At 34.5% G+C, this 20,483-nt stretch overlaps 1 protein-coding gene and 1 non-coding gene across 8 annotated transcripts in view; both read left to right on the top strand.

The window, feature by feature from the left end:
• Positions 1 to 20,483, top strand: part of CDH12 (cadherin 12) — a 576,725-nt gene that overhangs the window by 93,277 nt on the left and 462,965 nt on the right. The gene's annotated exons all lie outside the window — the stretch shown is intronic.
• TRNAE-CUC (transfer RNA glutamic acid (anticodon CUC)) lies at positions 444 to 516 on the top strand. Its single transcript has one exon. It is a non-coding gene; the product is annotated as a tRNA-Glu (tRNA).

Below are 20,483 nucleotides of genomic sequence, written 5' to 3'. Positions count from 1 at the left end.
ATGTATTTTTTTTCCATCTGTAATGGTATCTAGAAGTAAGATTTCTTTTGATATATTCTAGGTATCTTCCTTAATGTACTTGTCTTTCGAGGTCTTTATTGTGTGTGCACAACTTTTCATTGTCCAGGCAAGAATCTAGTAAGATTTTGTCTGAGAAAAATAAAACATAAAAAAACAAGACTGTAGATTCTACTCTCTGTCTTTCTCAGATGGGTAAATTGAACTCAGAATCTACATGTTTTTTTCTGATGAGGGTCAGACTATTCAATGTCAAGGAATTGATACTTCCCCATAGTCTGAGCTGAACATCTACCCCAGTTATTATATGCAGGTTATCTAAAATAAATAAATAAATAAACCCAACATCAAGCCTCTAAAAGACTGGCTAAAGAAACTCTATTGTTCTATTTGTATTTTGTTGGGTATATATAAGGCCTCCCGGGTCCCCTGGTGGTCTAGTGGTTAGGATGCGGCACTCTCACTGCCGTGGCCCGGGTTCAATTCCCGGTCAGGGACCCCAGGCAGATGGAGCTCATCAGCCCTGTAAGGCCATTCATCTAAGAGAAGGTCACTCTAAGCAAACCTACGTCCCGAGGACCTCACTGCCACTGTCCAAGTTTGGTCGGCCCCAGCAGATGAACCTCAGGATTAAAGGGTGGGCTCAGTTCAGCCACACTGTGTCTCACCTAAAAAATCCGTTGTGCAGGCTTGAAAGGTAATGACCTTTCCCAAATCTTCGTTCGCGAAGACTACCATAAGACCATATTATACTACCATAAGACCTCCCAGTTTCCAAGCAGGTCTTTTCTAAACTAACTCACAGTTCACAAGGGAAAGAAGACTACTAGATGAAGGATATCATGACCCTTTTTTGGCATAGGAACAGATAAACCATAGATGAATATTTGGCCATTTAGAGATAAATGGAAGGCTTACCAAACAAACAGGACCTTCGAATTATTCCTACAGTTAGGAAAATGAGATGTATTTGAAAGTGAAAGAGGTTAGTTCATTGTCTTCAGAAACTTAAGGTACACTGTAAAACTTGCAATCATTCCATCCTTGTCAAAATGTTTTTGTTTTCAGCTTACAGCTTTACAAGCCAATCTAATATTTTTAATATCTCATCCCATGTGAACAAACTTTTCTCTTATTTGGAAAAGTTTACTTTGCTCTTATATCTATGCAAATGGTGGGTATTTTGGTTGAATTTCCTTTTTCTTTTTTCCTTCACTATTCTTAGATAAGAAATCTGTAAATGGGGAGAAACTTTTTAAGTTTTGTCTTTGAAATAGTGTTTTCTATAGTTTCCATTAGTCTGTAGAGATAACTTTGTTCGCATATGCGTCTGTTATCTGCTTCTTACAAAGTAGCTTCTAACCTTGGCTTTTATCTTTCATAGACTTATGGTTTGAGGGATTTATGAGCATGTGAAAAACCAAGAAGTATGCATTTTACTTTCCATTTAGGTATTTTCTGTTCATAGCAAGTGATTATTGAACTGAAGAAATCAGTTTTTATTAATAACTTGGTTATAATTTTATTGCTTACAATGCACCCCAAGCTGACAGCACTCTAGAATGATATGTGTTGTTTATCCAGGTGTAAGTACAGGATCATTAAATCCATGCTTTTGATTAGCCCTATTCGGTGAAACTCCAGCTCCACTTGGGCATATGATACCTTTGGGACAAAGAGTTTATAACCATCCCTAAAGCTAGTTCAGGATGTGTGAAGATCTACCTCTATAGTGCATGGTTAGTAAGTTTTATAGGATTTTATCTTCTTTCTACCTTTCAGTCTTCCTGAAAGAAGACTTTGCACTACGTCCCTTCTCACTTCTTTCTTCTTCTGCCCATCCCCTTTTCTTTTCCCTTTCCTTTGACCCCTAAAACAAACTCTATCCTACAATGTACTTTGCACCATTTCCTGCTGCTTTAATGAAATAAAATTAATCTGCTAGCCGATGTTATTCCAATCTACAAAAATGGTGTGAGAGAAGACTCAGAAACTACAGACCCGTTAGTCTAACCTCAGTTCCTTGAAAAGTAATGCAGAATATCACACTGGATACTAATGAAAGATATTTAAAGAATAATATTTAAAAAATAATACAGTCATCAGGCACAGTCAACTTGGTTTCACAAAAAGAAAGTCCTGTTTCACTAATTTAATATCCTAATTTGATAAGATCACTCCCCTAGAGGATGAAGGGAAAGTAGTGGATGCAGATTTCCTGGATTTTAATAAGGCTTTTGATACTGTTCCTCCAACATCCATTTGGACAAGTTATCCTGCTGTGGGATGGATCCTTCAGTCCTTCAGTGTGTCCAGAGTAGAGTAATAAAGCTGGTGAAAGGGCTGGAAGGAATGTCTTATGACATTATGAGCAGCTGAATACTTAGGGTTTGTCTAGTTTGGAGAGAAGAAGACTGAGGGCAACTTCATCGCTCTCCACACCTTTCCGAGGAGAAAGGGGCAGGGAAGGTCCTGAGGAGGGGGAGAGGAAAGGAGGGTCCTGCTCCCTGCTCCCTGGTATTCAGTTACAAGATGACGTGAGAATATTTCATAAATGCACCAGAAGAGGTTTAGACTAGACATTAGGAAGCATTTCTTTACCAAGAGGGTCATTAAACATTGGAGAGGTGGTTGATGCTCCATGACTGTCGGTGTTTAAGAAGTGTTTGCACTTAACAACTTGGTCAGCCCTGAAGTTATCAGGCAGTCAGATTGTATGATTGTTCTAGGTCTCTTCCAACTGAAGTAGTCTATTCTATTCTGTTATGTTCTGTTCTATTCTATTCTATTCTATTCTATTCTATTCTATTCTATTCTATTCTATTCTATTCATCTTAGTCTGTATGTTTTTAGGGAGATTCACTTGAAAAAAAAATTGGCAGAGGACTGTGAATATTCCAGTTTTGATTTTGTTGCTACTCCAGTATTGTTTTTGAAGCTGCACTTGTTTTGAGGTTTAAAAATGTTAAGACCACAATAAGCTCAAGTATTCAAAGGCTACATCTGTTCAAAGCTTACAGATGGTCTTTTGTGTTATCTCTGGGTGCTGTATAATTATATGTGATGCTGTGCTTCTCAGGGAGGTGTTGCAATGTACAGATATATTACAATTGCAACATTCCAAAGGATTTTCCTTAATACTTATTATTATCTATTCCTCAGAGTGTGCACCATAACCTTAAGACCAAAGGTTAAGTTTTTCTGCATTGATTTGTACTTGTTGTAGAATCCCTATAATTCAAAAAGACTATCTTGTTAGGTTAAAAATACTGAAAAGCTTTTCTTCTCTTTCTGCATAATTTAATACAGAAAAAAAATACATATTTCTAAGTTTTTCGAACCATGTAACAGAAAAGAATATTTTTATATTTGCATAGAATGCATAAAATAAATATTAAAAATGTGCTTTCTAGTAACATCAACAAAAATCTTTTGGTTCAGGCTTTCTTCTTTAGTATTCTTAGACTTTCAAGTTTATCTCTTCAGTGAAAATGCCTTCTTCCTTCTTAAATAGGTTAGCAATCTTAGAAATGCTTATTCTATTTGACTGCAGAAAATCTCTGATTTGCCTCACAGAATAAAGACGAAAGGGTTAAATACAGCAGTATGAATCAGAAGTTGACTGAAGAAGCATGTGGAATTTCTTATGGATGAGACACATACACCTGAGTATTGAAACAAAAAGGAAGAGAACTATCTTGAATTATTTATTCTCCTAGATTCTAACATCTCTTTTCTCAAAAAAAGCACTTTTCTCTTGAATAAATAATCCATTCCCAAAGGTATACCTGCTACAGTTGGATCTTATTAATCTTAATATGGAGGACAGAGAGACCCTTTTTAGCAACCATTTAATATATGAGGGGAAAGTAGCAATATTGTAGACAATTTTTTAGGGGAAAAAAAGAAAATCTGTAGTATATTTCTAGAAGTATATTATACTGTTTTATACTTTCAAGTCTCTAGATGCATAGCTTGAATATTGTTAATTTTTCCATGTTTTACTAGATCTTTTTACTATAAAGAGTGTAGAAGGACCATTGTATCAGTGCAATTCCATGGTAACTGGAAAACATTTGTCTGAATTAGAAAAACAAGTAATAACAGGATAATTAGATAACTGCTTCTGCTTTCTACAACAGAACCTTGCAAACAAATATATAGTTTGCTGTCGGTCTACTCTTTTTTTTTGTATTCTCAGTATCTCTTGACACTTGTATTAATAAGAGTTTTCTGTATGCATCAGGACAACAGCTGAGCAGGGTTTATGTTCATTATTTATAAAGCTTGCTGAAAATTCATCTGTATGTACTAAACAGAATTTTTCTCACTTAAAAGTATCCGAAAAGCAAATATTGGCCAAAACATGATGTTCTTGCTCTTTTCTGCTGAGTTTTTATTTAGTCCTTACTAAGCACTCCTTGTGAAAATTCTGAGTTTCTAGCCATATTTTAGAGCAGTTCAGCTCCATTGGAGCTATGCATAGTATACATTGCAGTAGAATTGGAATCATGAACTCACTAATTAAAACTGCTGTTTTTCAGAAAAAACTGTCTTTTAGTTACATTTAGTTAGTGTAAAGCTTTTTTCAACAGCATGTATTCAGCAAAATCTTTACTACAGTTTTTCTTGATTCTTGTGACTTTGTTGATAGCTTGGATATTAAAAACCAAAATAGCAATTGGTTTATCCTCTTTCACGGAAATATTTTGACCTTAATAAGTGCTTTAATTTAGTTTTATCATTGGAACCACTACAATTCAAAGAAAAAAAAAGAAAAAGACAAAATTTGCTGAAGTTTTCCATTAGATCTTTAACTTCATTTACCTTTCAGAATGTAAATCAGCATAAATGCCTTCTTATGTCAAGCAACTGATAGTATTAAAGGAACCCCCTCCACGCATACCTATCAAGTGTATTTTTTTGTTTAATATAACCATGGAACTGTGTAGTTAAGAGGGGCAATGCAGACTTAAGTAAATGACTTGTACACTACGAACTTCATTCTGGTAAAGAGCCCCAGCATTTTGACTCAAACTGCATAGTGATTTTAAATACAGTGTTTTATCCTATTTATTTCTGTTTAACATGTGTTTCTGTAGACTTGCATAAATTTTTGTAGTATTGACTTTTAGAACTGGACTGTGTGAATATTGCTGTTGTTTTACTTTACTTAAAATAAGTGAAATTCCATAAAAAGAAGCAATATTAGTGACTGATGAATTACTAATAACTGTAGAAAGATAATATATTAATTTAAAATGTCATTCAGGCAGCTTTGAAATATGTTCCAAGAAAATAAAAAATTAAAACAAATAAATAAAACATTGATTTTTTTAAAACTATTTCTGACATTTATTGAATATGGGCTATCAATTGTCAGTAAAAGCCAAAGAAGCAAGCATTTCACATTTTATCTTACTTTCCTTGAGAAGACAGTATTTTCAGTGAAAAATGTTAAATCAAATCAGATTTTCAGAAGCACTGATGGCATGTGGACCTAATTGTTTTCCTCTTGCATGCTTTTCTATCCACTGAGCTAGAAATTTGAACTTTTTCTTCGTAGGCAGACCTCCTGACAACAATTTATTCAATTGCCATCTTTTAACCGATTATTGCAGTATGTTTTAAATGGTACTATGCTAAAAGATAAATAGAAAATCTTAATAAACCCAAATGCTACTGGCTGATTTCATATAGATACATTGCATCAATTATCTAAAAATATAGTTTATTTTCAAAATACCAATTTCCAGATAAATATCCATAACTATGCTTAGTTTCCAGTCTAAGTACAATTTGTCTTCCCGTACAGTAGCTGAGATCAACCAAAGAGTACGATTTCCAGATGATCTTCGAGTTATGTGGAACAACTTTGTTTTCCCTTTTAGTCTTGTAAGCAAGCACAAAATCAAGAGACAGATAGTCTTAAAACTGACCAATCGACAGTCAGTTAAGTCTGAATTTTTAAGCAGTTTGATGATTTAGGCAAATATCTAATGCTCATATCATATTAGAATAAACAAAATTAGACTACTCTATATCTTACCTGAAAAAAATGTTTACCAAATTCACAATCATGTGGAAATAGGCCACTTTCTGCAGAAATACCTAAAAAGAGGAAGATAGGAAAGAAACATAAAAATACCAGCAATTCACAGGAGAAATATCGTTCTAGAAATATCTCATGCCTTTATAGATTACATAGAAGAGATAATAAACTGTTTATCAATGAAAACTGCATATTAAACTAGGGCAGAATTGTCAACATTAGTCAAAAAAGAGGAATAGGTATTCAAACAAGGAAAACAGACAGGATGAAAGCCATCCTGGGGAGAGAAACAAATAATATAACCAAGGAAAACTAACCAATATGCTTACTGTCAGCTGGAAGGCAGTAACGCTAGAAAGAACAAGGCTTACTGTCAACACAGGGGACAGCTACATTTCCGTGAGCACATCAGGAAGAAGCAGCAGAGAAAGACTAATGCAATGTTGGGGTTTTTATACAACAGAACATTAGTAATGACAATAATAGACCCTTAGAAATCTGATCAAAGTGTGACCACATCCTGTTACTTTATCTGGATTGATTGGAGTTACTTATGCAGTTATTATAACATTGTTCAATGAAATAATAGAGAAAAAAATAAAGGTAAAAGCCATTTAATTGCAAATGTAATTGTTATTCTGTTTAAATGAAAACCTTTTTTTTTCCCTAGCAGTAGTAAAATATGCATCCCTTTAAAGACTAGAAACCTTTAATTGTCTTTGGAGATCAGTCCTTCTCAGCTGGAGAAGAGGGACTATTAATGGATGTTTTCCATTTCACATTTGGATGTTTCTAGAAAGAGGACGTAATTACTCTGTGTTATGTACTTGAAGTGTGTCTTCATTCAGTGTATCCACATCTGTGGAACAGCTAGGTTTGCATCACTGCAAAGAAGTAATTATCCTGTATTACTATGCCATGACATCTACTGAAAAATCATCAAGGAGCATATCCATTGACACAGTGACATATGATTTCAAGTAGGAATTATTTGGTTATTCTGTGACTGATTCTGCACACCAAGAAGAATTAGTAAAACCTAGAATACTAACAAAGTTTTCTGTTTCTGGTAGCATTCGTTCTTGACTTTGTATCAAGTATATTTGTATTTTTGTAAAAGTATTTGTCTAAACTGTACTATTACAAGGTCCTTTCAAGGATGAATATTAAGTCTTTAACATTGGTACTTTGCTTCAAGCAATTATTTTGTGCCTCATCAAACTCATATTCAGACTAAAGGTATGTATCATGCGTATCTCAAAGGCGGCCCTGGACTTCAATCTCTGCCTCCTAGCCAGTTTAAAAAAAAGAGAAAATATTGACACTTGGAGTCCTCTGCTAAAAGAGCCACTGAATGCATAGGTATTTCCCTCACCAAGACAGCAGCTTTAAAATCAATAATAAAAATAACTCGTGGCACATGTTGACTTGTCGCATAGATGCAGATCTTCTAAAGCTAAACGTAAAAGTGATTTCTGAGCCCTTGCTCCTTTGCATAAAACAAAAGTCCAGCAGCACAGTCTTTGCTCTGAAGCACCCTCTGAAATAGGGACTTCTGGTGGTAGACAATGAGTAACAGCTGATCATGACCTTCAAGAAAATTAATCCATTAAGATTAAATACAGATTATTTTTAGCACTAAAAAAGAGAACAGAAACCAGAGAAACACTTTCAGTTTCTTGGCATAGACAAAGAAAATTGGAGGAGGTAAAAATATAAATCTCAAGGGTCAATTTTATGTAATGTCTAGTTATCACAGGGGCAGGGTAAAGAGCCAGATGTTACAATTCAGTAAGTCTTATTATGAAACAAGTGTAACATATGTTCTGTGATGGTATGAAAACTTTCTAGTCTTCTGCTTGTGTGTGTAGCAAGTACCTCTGGTGTACTCCTGTGATAGAAAGAAAGGCTGTTCAGGAACCTTTTTATTTATACTGTCCCGTACCAGCTAACAAAACCTGAGATCTCCCATCAGAGTTTCTATGTCACACCTCCTGTCCCTGCTTGGCACAGGAGGTGAAAACAGGACAAGCCTGTCCCTATCTCAGAGCCACTGTCTGCTCCGTACAGGTCAAGCAGCCCCAGCATGAAATCTGCCCTTGGAACAAGTCATATCAGCAAGGGATGAATCTTATGCAAAATCAGAGTGAAATCTTGTTTGTATGAGTCTTCAGTTACTAGGTTTCACCTTGTTGGAGCAGCAACTGAAGACTGTGGAACACATTTTGTAGGTATTAATGGCTATCAATACCTTAATACAAAAAAAATACTGCCATGACACTAGTGTATGAATGATATGACTGATATTTAAATAGAAATAGGTGATCATTATGTAGTCTAAGCAAATGGCTAAAGCTGACTTTTGGAAAATGTAGTAAATTGGTCAAGTTCCCTTAAAATTCCTCATTTACTGTTTGTTTTTAGTAGTTTGAATTCAACAATCAAGCCTGCTAAATAATCTTGTGAAACTACTTTTTTGGCCAGCACTATAGTGCTCATGAAACAGTTGTACTGTTACGATATTATATATGAGAAGTATAAAGGTACTTCTTTGTACAAAATTACTTACTTTCTGTTCCAGTCCTAAATCTGTTAGAACAACTTAAAAAACCAAATCATATAAATTAATATAAAGCTTAAATTTTTTAAATGCTTCTGTATGTGTGAATGACTACTCTTGGGCAAGGTATTGTTTGAACAATAAAATCCAGAGAGATCAAACATTCAATCCCTTTAAGAATAAAAACACAGGATTGAAATAGCAAAATTTAAGCAAGTTTAACTATTGTTGCTACTAGTGGTCCTGCTGTAATACTGTTTTCTTTTAACTTTTAAACTTTTCCACAAAAAAGGGTCTTCTACCTGTAATGAAAGTATAATATAGCTGCAAGTAATGCCCTAGAGGTCACAGTTTAGAACCTGGTGATTGCCTGAAGCAGTTGCCAATGAATACAGAAGGAAGTTGTTCTTATTTGAATGCTTTCAGTGTGCTTTTGTGCCTTGGTGATAATTTGAAATATTTTTTATCAGTTTGTTTTTGTTGGGAGTGATCAATCATTAATAAATGGTTCTTACTATGAACTATTTAGAAAGAATAATTCCTCAGAAATATTAAAAAAATCTTTTAGCTACAGTATGTGGCGTGGTGACTACTGCCTCTGATCCTGAACTGGCCAACATGAATATATGAGGGATAATGCCTGAGGCATTTTTAGTAGATTAGAAAATGACTATAACTTATTTTGGTAAGTTAAGGGTATCAGCTTCCACAGAGCTGTTTATTGAAATGAGACAACTTTTTAGCAATGCATTCTTTGATCTAGTCCAATCCAGAATATCACCACTACCGCTGTTGAAATTATACGATGGATTTATATAAAGATATTTAAAAATTTAAGGAGCAATTTAGATGCACAGAATTATAATTTTAAATACAAGAAAATCCAAAGAATTTTTCCTGGGGTGGACTGTAATGATCAGCAGTACTACACACAATCAGAGAAGAAAAGAGACTACAGTGAAGGCATATGGTCTCCCAGTTGTGTCAATACAGGTTGATAAAGCCAGTAATAACTTAATAAAAAAAAAATCTATATATTATATTATACAACCATTCATCATACCTGCAGAAATTTAGGGGCAGAATAACACATAGTTAATATCTGTTTAAATTGGTGGAGACAGAAGCCTCAAACTTAAATATAACAATCCCAGATTGTAATGTGCATATCATGCTCTCTCCCTCTTTCCAGGCCTCAACAAAGTTTCTGAATGAAAAGGATAAGACATTGCATTATAAATCATTGATCATCTCAATGTGCTGGTAATTATCCTACTCTCAATCATGCAGTTCCCATAGCACAGATAATCTTTTAAACTCAGGATGGCACTACTGAAAAACAGTCAAAAAGCCTCTGTAAACCTACAACTTCATTAGGTCTTTATGTCCTTTACATTCAGTTTGTATGTCTCTTTAGGCTTTTGGGATATCAAGAAAACTTTTTCTTAAGAAAACCAGAGGACATCTCCACTATAACAAAATTATATGAGTTTCTGAGGAAATGGCAGATGGTCGTCTGTGAAAAAGCATATCTTGTTATCTAGTGAAACGTATCTTTATCAGTCTCCTTCTGTGCCAGGGCTTCCCTGTAGTACGATTCAGCTGCTCTGTCAGCAAAAGTCAGATAAGAGCCACAATCCAAAGCAATCTGCAGAACCACAAGGGGTGGGGTGGGTGAGGGCAAGTTCAAGAACCTAAGTTAACATAGAGAGCAAATGTAGCCTGGGACCACCATTTCTACTGATTTTGAATGAAAACTAAGTTCCAAACTATATAAGAGTGTCTATAAGAAAAGTCAGGGCTTTTGTTACCAATATTGGCATATATATTATGTTGAATATGACCACAACAGAAAATATGCCCAATGTCTTAAGCTAATCAATATCTAAATCAAAATTAGCTCTCCAGCCTCAGAAAGAAAAAAAAAATATAAAATTTTTCAGTCTAAATTGTAAGTTATCATATTTTTACATTTTATAGTTTGATGTGGCCTTGATCTGCAGGTTCTAGTATAATGAAAGGTAAAAGGAGTCAAATGCAGTAAGTCAAGTATAATAATTGCACAGGATGTTCCATCTGAACATGAGGAAGAACTTTTTTACTGTGCAAGTGATTGAGCACTGAAACAGATTACTCAGAGAAGTTATGGACTCTTCCTCACTGGAGATATTCAAGAACCATCTGGACACTACCCTGTGCAATGTGCTCTAGGACGACCTTGCTTGAGTAGGGAGGTTGGATCAGATGACCCAATGTGGCACCTTCCAACCTGACCCATGCTGTGATTCTGTGAAAGTCTTCAGTAGTCATATTTACAATAGAGGTGAACAGTTGTACAAACATTTCAGAACATTGTTATCTGCACCTTCTGACAAATATAATTTTTTAAAAAACAATGGGGATTTTCTAAAGAATAAATTTCAATTATTTTTAAAAATTAATCCCAAAGTATAAAATTACTTTAAAACTACCATGTGGAAAACCTGAAACATTTATTCTAATGAGAAAAGAATACATCCTTGTGCTTGTTTTCCTTTTGTTTTCATAGTTGTTTGCTTGTTTAGTTGGTTGGGGGGGTGATTTTGGTTTGGTTTTTTTTTTCCTTTAATTTGGTTGTTTGGGTGGTTTTTTTAGAACTTAAAGTTTAACTATTTAGAAGGGCAATACAGGTAATTTTTCCAGTAAGACAATTGGTACTAATATGTTTTAAATATTTTTCTGCAGCTGAGAATTTAAAATCTTAATTTGTGGTGCTATCTCTAGAGAAACAAACTGGTATTTCTTTTTAGATCTAATGAGCAATAACAAAATAATATATTTTCCTAGCTCTCTCTTTTATTTGTTGCTTAACTTTCATTTTTTTATCATTCCAAAATAAAGTATATATTAAGGGGAGTGCTGACCCTATGTAAAAGAAAAGTCTACTTGCTGAAGTTAATGGTTCTGAGTTGTTTGAAATTTACATTAGACTGATTCTGTTTATCTCAGGTAAGTTTATTTACAAATATACCTCTGCCTGGCTCTATTTATCTTGATTGGGAAAATTAAGATGTGATTTTTTTCTGATTGCTTAGTTACTTAGAATGATTGTATCATTATCAGTTCATTACTCAGTTCGCATAAAATTAATATGTAGAACTGGGTAAAACATTTTGTTCATTGACATATATGGCATTAAAACAGTGGAATTATTTCGTCTATGTCAGAAGCAGCAGCGTGGGCTTACAAAGCCCAGCAGCAGTGATTGTACTTGAAATTACATGCACTTACATCTAACAATATTCAGTATCTGTTCTTTGGACAGTTAAATTAGAAACAGTTATTATCAAGTCTCTTGGGAATATAGGGGATACCATCCATGTGGACTCACAAACAGTCTCTGGTTTACATGGCTCTCACATAGTTTAAGCTTTTCATGTAGACATGAGTTCTGGATAACTTCCACTTTTATTGTACAAACAGTCCAACTGACATGTTTTTCTGTGTAAATTTTTGAGGTACTTTTTGGGGGTTTTTTTGATTTTTTTTCCTGAATTAGAGCAAAATATTTTACTATCTCAAATCTAATATGTATTTATTTATTTCCTCTGGTAGTGTTTTAAATGAAAATAAACTTCATGGATTAACCTTAAACTTGGATAGTATGAATGTAATTGAAATTTCCTCTTAGGAGAATAAGTTTTGAATATCCACATGCATTTTGGTCTAAAGAATTATGCAAAATAAAAGCAAGATTTCTTAAACTTATTATTAAACTAAATGTTAAGACTTTTATACTTTTGTGCTCAGAGTAGATTAAAAAGTATGTCTACTTATAATTAGTAAACCCTTGGGAATAATTCCCAGGGAAGTCAATAATTGATTTATTCACATTCCTGATGTTTTCTCTTTTAATGTATGTGGTATATTTTTTCAGCCCATAGGGTCAATCACAGTTCACTCAGGGAAAGTACTCCTGATGAATATCTAGGAATTCAGAGTAAATCATGAACAAAGATATTTGATTTGCTCCTACAGAAAGCAGAAATACCTACACAAATAAATGTATACTTGTATTCATGTTCTGTAGATTTCATGGAAAGTAGAAATTCAGACTACAGTGGATGTAATCCAGGAAATACAGGAGATTCCAAAACAGTGCTTCACATTCTTCCCAGCAAGGAACAGTTCAGAGTTTTCTCTAAAATATTAGATGTTCTTTAATCTTTTGTTTGATTGCCCAGATGTATTCTCTTAGCAAGGGCTTTTATTTGGCAATAGGAATTACTCCCTCCCCCCCATGCCATCTTTTTATATGTTATTATTTGTGTCTTTAAGTTCTAAAGAAAGAGTCGACCCAAAGATATTTCGCTAATGTCTAACAATAGCTAAGATAAAACAGGTATGAAAGAATTTGTTGACATTTAAATACTTTGCATACTTACCACATTTCCAGCTGTTACAACAAACAATTTTCTCAAAGACAAAATTTGATAGAGAAACATCATTGTGTGACATGATTATATTGTTTCAGCTACAGCTTTTACAATGAGATAATAACTTTTAAACATAAAAGCTGAAAACATGGAAGGGAACTAACTTTTCATATATCTTATCTCCTTATAAGATCCAGTTGTTGAATGCACTGTATACATTTCAAGATCAGACATGATGGAGTTATATTGGACATCCAAACTCTCCCTTTTAAAATTCCTCTGTAAAAGTATGCTTCTAACTTTCAGTGTTTTTAAGAAAGCCTAAGTAAAAACTTAGAGATAATTGATGAAAAATACCTATTTTGGCAGAGACTGTATATTCTAAAACAATTCAGAAATCTTTCCAAAATTAGCTTTCTTTAGGAAGTTATTATTTCTTTTATTGCCAGCATTATCTCCCAATCATTTTAGCTGGCGGAAACAGAAATTAAGTATGTATGGCATGTAATTACAGGAAACTAACAGAGTTATTTCTGAAAAAGGAACATATTTACCTGGTGAAAAACAAAACATTACAATAAGACAGTGCACGAGTGAGTGATAGTGATAATAATATTCTCATTTTTGATCTTTTTGTGAGCCCAGTAACAAATTAACAGTGAGTGACAGAGTACAATGAGTCCAAAATAAATACCCTACATCCATCACTAGGAAAAAAACCTAGTTCTTATCTGCTAAACTGTCTTTCTGACTTATTGATCTTATCAAAATCTCTCTCTGAAAGATCTAGAATCTCTTTCTCTATTTAAAATGCTTTCCCTACTATAATAATAATAATTAAAAAAAAAAGTGAAGGATGAAACAGCTTTTCAATATTTTCCACTGTGCAAGAATAAGGGAACATGCAGTGGCAGTTTAGGCAGTCTTAAAGAAAACAAAACAGGTTGGTGGTTTTTTTTAAAGGTGCGAGATTAAAAGTAACTCTGATTGCCCCAGAATATTATCAAGGCTAAAAATATTTTTAGTAGCCATCCAGCAGTGACCAGTAACAAATGTCACCCAGACACAATCTCATTTTCAGGCATATTCTTAAATATTTAACTACATCTCTCAAGGAATTAGCATTTTCTGTGATTTTTCTTCTTTTTCCTGTAGTGTCTGCCGCTCATCCTTCTCAGGATTTCAGACTACACAGATCTTTCATATGGGCAATTACAGCCATTTTAATGTTCACTTTATTCCAGCTCTGCTCTCTGCCTGGTTTCATTTAGATCTTTTCCATTACTTAGGAACTGCATTGGAGGCTGAACATCTGTAACTTGCTTTCCTCTCCTTGGATTCATCATCTTCCTTCCCAACAACTCCTGTTTCTTTCTTGCCTGTTAGCCTTCTTTCCTAGCATGTAGAGGGCAGCATCCTTGCCTCTTTTCAGCTTTTTAGCATGGTGTTAGATGTCCTGAAAGCACTTCTGGCTGAGCTTTTTTCTCATCTCCTTCATTTTGGAGTTAAGCTGTGAAAAGTCTGTGTAGCAGTGTGGCATGTGGGGATTATAACAAGGGTATCCAAGGTTGCCAGTTTAGTGGAACTGAATCAGGAGAATTGCTAAAACACCCCAGTATTTCCAGTTTTGATTATGCCCAGCAGTCCTTTGGTATCACAGACACTGCCCTGGGCCAGAACAGGCTGCTGATCAGCAGCTGTGCAGTGGAACGAGGCGCAGGGACAAGGGGTAACCAGGAGCACAACAGCAATCCAGTCAGAAAGGTGAGGCTGACAGAAGCAGCAAGTGCAACTCCTGAACAGCATCAAATACAAGAAAAGGCTTTGAATACCTGAGACTCTTTGTATGATTAGCAAAACTTGAGACAAAATACCAACCAAATTCCACGTGAATTACAGGAGTATTTTTTTCTGATTTAACAGTTCTTGTCCTCTCATCTACCTTCTAAGTTATATTATTCTCATATGATAGGAAATATATACACATGGAGAAATTAATCTGCAGCCTTTACAGACAACAGTACTGTTTTCTGTGTCTCTAATTATAAATGTTGAAGATGTTCTGGAGGCCAGAAAATGTCATGTTTTTCTTCTTGAAGAAGCAATAATTAAAACAGAAGAATGTAACAAGTTTTGTTATGGGTCATTTCTGAGGGGATTAGCAAACATTTGAGTTCCTAGGGGATAGGGCTTTTTTTTTCCTACTAAATTACATGCTTTCTTTCTTTTTAATTCCTACGCCTAACATTTCTTTCATTATTTTAAGTTGTTGGTTTTTCAAACAAAATGTTCAGCAATGTACAAATCACCTACAGATGTATTTTTGGAAAATGTATGTTCAGAATGTATATTCAGAAACTCCAAACAAGACTCAATTAGATGAGCTTTGGCTGGAGGTGAAGATAGAAGAAGGGGTTAAGACAGGAGACAAAATGAAGAGCTCTAGGGTGGGGGTGAGAGAAAATGACACTCTGCAACAGGAAAAAATGCAAAACCTTTGTAATTGTTAGAGACTTCTGGGAAAGATTTTTACATTCACAGTTGGTATCTTGTGAAAGAGGTCATGGTGAGTGTTCCTTTCTCTGTGAAACTTAAGATTATCACTAAGGCCTATGAGTGAAATAAGCATATTGCACAAGACTGCTGTCCCCTGTCCTCTCTTCCACTATATCTTTTTATAAATTAGCTTAGTACCCCTCATGTTTTGATTACTATGATTTATTTTCTATTCCTTTTCTCCCTTTATGTTTCCTTACTTATTTTTATTTAATTTTACTGACTCTGGATCCTTTCATCTTTCTACTAGCATTCTCCTAAATGTCCTTTTTAATATACTTTATGTTAGAGTTTAATTTAGGCATTACATTTTATAGGCAAAAACTTTTGTTCTGTCTATTTCTTTTTTTTTCCCTTTCCCAGAAGTTGAAACTGAGTATGATTATGATGTAGATCTTCTAAACAACCAAATTTGTTCTGAGCCAAATAAAGTACTTTCCAAAATCAGCCAGCAGATCATTTCTCAGCCTGTCATTACTTCACATCTGCTGCTGCTGATAGAATCTTCTGCGTTGAAAACGCATGCTTGAAATGAGTGCTGCACACAAACGGCAGGACATAAATATAATGAACAAAATCCCCCACTTTCAAATGGCATTTATGGGCTCAATCCTGCAAGATATTTGAAGGTTTCAGAGAATATGAAGGGCAATTTATATCTCTGAGGAAGTAGTCACTATCTTACCAGACCAAGATCTGTAAAATTGTAATTGTAACTAACTTCAAAAGTAACTGTCAGAAAAACCTCTTCCTGTTGCCAAGACAGAGGTCTGACAGAAGACTGAAAAAGCATGCAAGCTTATTGTGATTGAAAATACAGCCCTATTCTACTTAAATTCAATAATTCTGCGAAAATGTCAGCCACCTACTGTTGTTATTTCAAATGTCATTTTAATTCCTAAAACAGTAAAAAGTGGATTTTTGAATTTCAAACTGGTTTATGAACAAAATATAAATCAGTGGACAGGACTGTCACTGAAACCAATTTAAATTTGATCTGAAGTTCAGAATTATGTCTAATAAGGTGCAGGCATTTCTTGTTGCAAAAGTAGAATGGTGCCATCATTGTACCATTCCCCACTACAAAGAGAGTAGGTCACTATTCTGTATTATTTGTTTCTCTTTTACAAAGTTGAAGTAGCTCTGCTCATTTGATTCCCATGTTGTAGCTTTTTTATCTATTATATTCTTTACTGTGATGTCAAACCACAAATACAACTTATTTGTATGTTTTCTGTCATAGAACTAGCTGGTTTGTAAATCACGGTAAAAAGAGGAGTATCAATATTAAATTCTGCATTAGTTTTTCTGTCATAAGTCTTTCCATCTGTCTGTGTTTAGTATTGCCAGAATTTAACTGCTGGGGATAAAATACTCCATGTTTTTATCTGCTTCAGGCTTACTTTTTGTGAAACAAGCTTTAAGACAGAAATTTTACTAATACAATAAAAAAAAATAAAAATCTGAGTATTATTTGTCCCCAAAATTCCATTTCTTCTTGGTTTTGGCAAATGATGTTTAGATGAGGCCAAACTGCAATGTTTTCAAGCAAGAAGGTCAATCAAGACCACTATCTTTTTGTTCAAAAGATAATACTTATCTCTGAAAACTAAGAATTTTAATACCTTTATTATTATGAATTCCATTATAAGGAAATATTTTTCTAAAACCATTTGCTAAAAGGATTGGAAGTGCCAGTTTTGTCCCATATACAGTAGCTCTGATATTGTTTCAATTGATTATATTGATTATCATCTCAATTTTTCAGGTGTCAGACTTCTAGAAATAGTTTATTGAAGAGATGCCCACACTCTCTCTCCCTCCTATTCCCCCCCCCCCAATTTCCAATTGGCATGACTGAAGTCTAATTAATTCAGTAACAATGTTTGGAGCCTTTTTTAATAAGTCTATGAATATGTCTGAAGAGTCAATAACTCTATGTCATGCTTTTAAAGGACAGGGAAGTGATTTGGAAATTCTCAGGATCAGAAATTCTCTGCCCACACTGCAAGCAGTTATTTATACAAGAGTAAAAGGTCTGGCAGGTCTCATCTATTGTCTGACTGACAAAAGTTCTCAGTGTATTGGTGCTGCCATACAGTATCAATTCAAATGATAGAGATCTGTATAGGCTGCCTAAAAAGTCTATCAGATGGAAGAAGAGGGGTGTCGGGAGAACAATATGTTGAATCACAGAAATATGTGAAAGGGTGATATAGGACAAAGTATTTTTCTTTGAATAGTGCTCTGCCTTGTGCCAAAGGCAAAGCTCCATTCTTGGCTCTCTTCCTCAGCTACCAGGTGACATTAGACAAGAAGCAGTAATCCATACACAAAGGGAGAAATCTACAGAAACAATATTTATACTAGTATTTTCATATTTCTGTACTTAAGTTGTATTCTTTGCTTTCCTTTAATATAGTATCAAGGCTGCTTGGATGACTTGAAAGACTAACTTTCCATTTTTATTAGGAATATAAAACCTCATTTAGGAGTGGTGATACGTTGTTATCAAATTATAAGCAAAACAATGTGATTGAGTGATCTATATCTCCTATCCTGTCCTTCTGTGTTACTGAAAATGTTAAGGTTCATTTAAAAGTAAAGCCAGCAGAAGCCAGACTGAATTTATGTGGGCTTTAAATTACAGTGAGAAAGTGTAAAAAGAACAAAACATAAAAAACCTTTGGAAAATAAATAAAGTGTCTCTAGAGGCAGTGATGGTATCTCTAATACTGGTGATGGCACTTATTTTTAGGGAAAGGCACATACTGTTTGTATTATTATTCAGCATAATAAAAGAGAAGGAACCTAGGATTTTTTTAGTCCCTTATTGTTTCTCAGAATAATCTATGGAGACTACCCATTTGATGACTGGGGGTGTATCAATAGAAGGAAAAGGTATCAGCATGTAGCTGCTGGGGAATATCCTCCTCTTAGACCTCTTCATAAAAACCAATACACATGCATGAAAAATGTGTGCAAGCAGCAGAAGAATGCACTTAAAAGATCCCAACAGTAAACAGTCAGGCTACTATTTTAAATTACTACTCTATACTTTCTCCTTCATGCCTAAGAATTGCTGGAGATTTCCCATGAAAATTTGGCTTTCAAAAGTAGGCACATTTGTTTCCCACTGGTAACACTTGATCATTCCATGATTCCTTAAAAGACTATTTCACTCTGTTTATGCATAAGATCTCGGAATTCAGGCTGCACAGAACATCTTAATTCTGGAATTCCCTGCCATCTCTATGCCAAATTTAAAAACCTTTGAAGTCCCAGTGTATTGTTGTACATCAGTTCATATACATAAAACAAATAAGCAAAAGAAAACTGAAACCATAAGCAATCAGAAATTCTTTCAGAGTTTTAAGCTCTTTCATGTTTACAGTCACAAGAGGGTTCAGACCATCAGATGTACAAAAGAAGCTTTCCTTCCTCCATTTGTCAGTCTAGGCTGTTATGTAGACTGACCTCTGAATAGGTTACCTATTTAGTAGCCAAGAGGGAATTTTGCTAATAGTTTTTGCAGTCTAGGATTACAGACTCACAGACTTTATGGATTTCTGCAAGAACATATGTGCTCTCGATTATAGATATTGTTTTTCTTGCCCTTTTCCCTGCTTCTTATTTAATTTTTTGCTGCCCAAACCTCTAACTCCCTCCATTCTACACCTTTTCTCTACAGTCGCATTTACATTTCTTACTAGAATACTGTATCTACATCTGGCTCCCTAATGTGTGCATCACAACATGGACAGTTCTGAGAAAAAACAAACAGTGTAAAAGGTGAATATCTAGTTATTGTCAGTACTTATTTATCAGAGGGACTTAAACATATGCAGTATGTGGAAAGTTTTTCTTTGTAGCTTCACAGCTAGACAAGAGGTACTACTGCTGAAATACCATAAAACTGTCTTTTAGAATTAGTTTTTTGATAGTCACATTTACGTTATGAACTCTGTATTGCTAAATATTGCCCAGTTGTATAATGAAGCAGATTTGCCCCAGAAAGTTTATCGTCTGTTATGCCTTATTCAGCTTTTCAGACCTTAGATCTTTGAAGATCTAAGAAAGAAAACATTCCAAGTCTAGAATACCTAAATAAAGTACTCAGTTTTTGGCTTAAAACCTCACAATTTTGCAAATAAATTACCTATATCGTTGTGCTGTCTTCCTATTTTGAACTACATATTTTATTCATCTTTTTAAATACCTTACTTCCTACTAAAGCCATACCGACACCATACTCTTGCCTGGCTCTTTACCAGTAGACATAACCTTTAATTTCTAAAACCAAAAGTCAGAAGTGATTCTAATTTAATAGAAAGCATTACAAAAGGAAATAAACCACCACACCAGATAGGTTTGAGTCTGCTTACCTGTAGTTTCTACATCTTTATTGCTTTTCTTGTCACATATTTTTCAAATGAAGCTACCTTTCTTCCTGCTTACACTTAATTCACACTTTTACCATATTTTCTGTTCCTGATGCTGTCTATTCCAACAAAAGCGTTTTCATATAGTTCCAAGGATAACAATGTGATGCTAATCTTTTTTCAGAAGAGGAAGTGATTTACAGACTGAAGCAAGATGCACAGATTGATGTACACTTCAAACTGATTCAGAATATATTCCAATACCCAGAAGATTTACATTGACTAAAATCCTTTGTTCTTCCCCAAGTAATGCTGCCTTCTAAACTGATACAGGTCTTTTAATAAGAAATAATCAAAGGAAATTGTAATTTTACCCCATATTTAAGAAGGGAAAAAAGGAAGACATAGGGAACTACAGGATGGTCAGTCTCACCTCTGGGCCTGTTTGACAGGCAGAGGGATCTTGATATGCTTGAGAAGTGGGCCTGAACAAATCTGAT

This window comes from Pseudopipra pipra, chromosome 1 (genome assembly GCF_036250125.1).
Source record: "Pseudopipra pipra isolate bDixPip1 chromosome 1, bDixPip1.hap1, whole genome shotgun sequence".
NCBI lineage: Eukaryota > Metazoa > Chordata > Aves > Passeriformes > Pipridae > Pseudopipra > Pseudopipra pipra.
The sequence above is the reverse complement of the archived record's forward strand: the minus strand, read 5'-3'. Positions and strand labels throughout refer to the sequence as shown.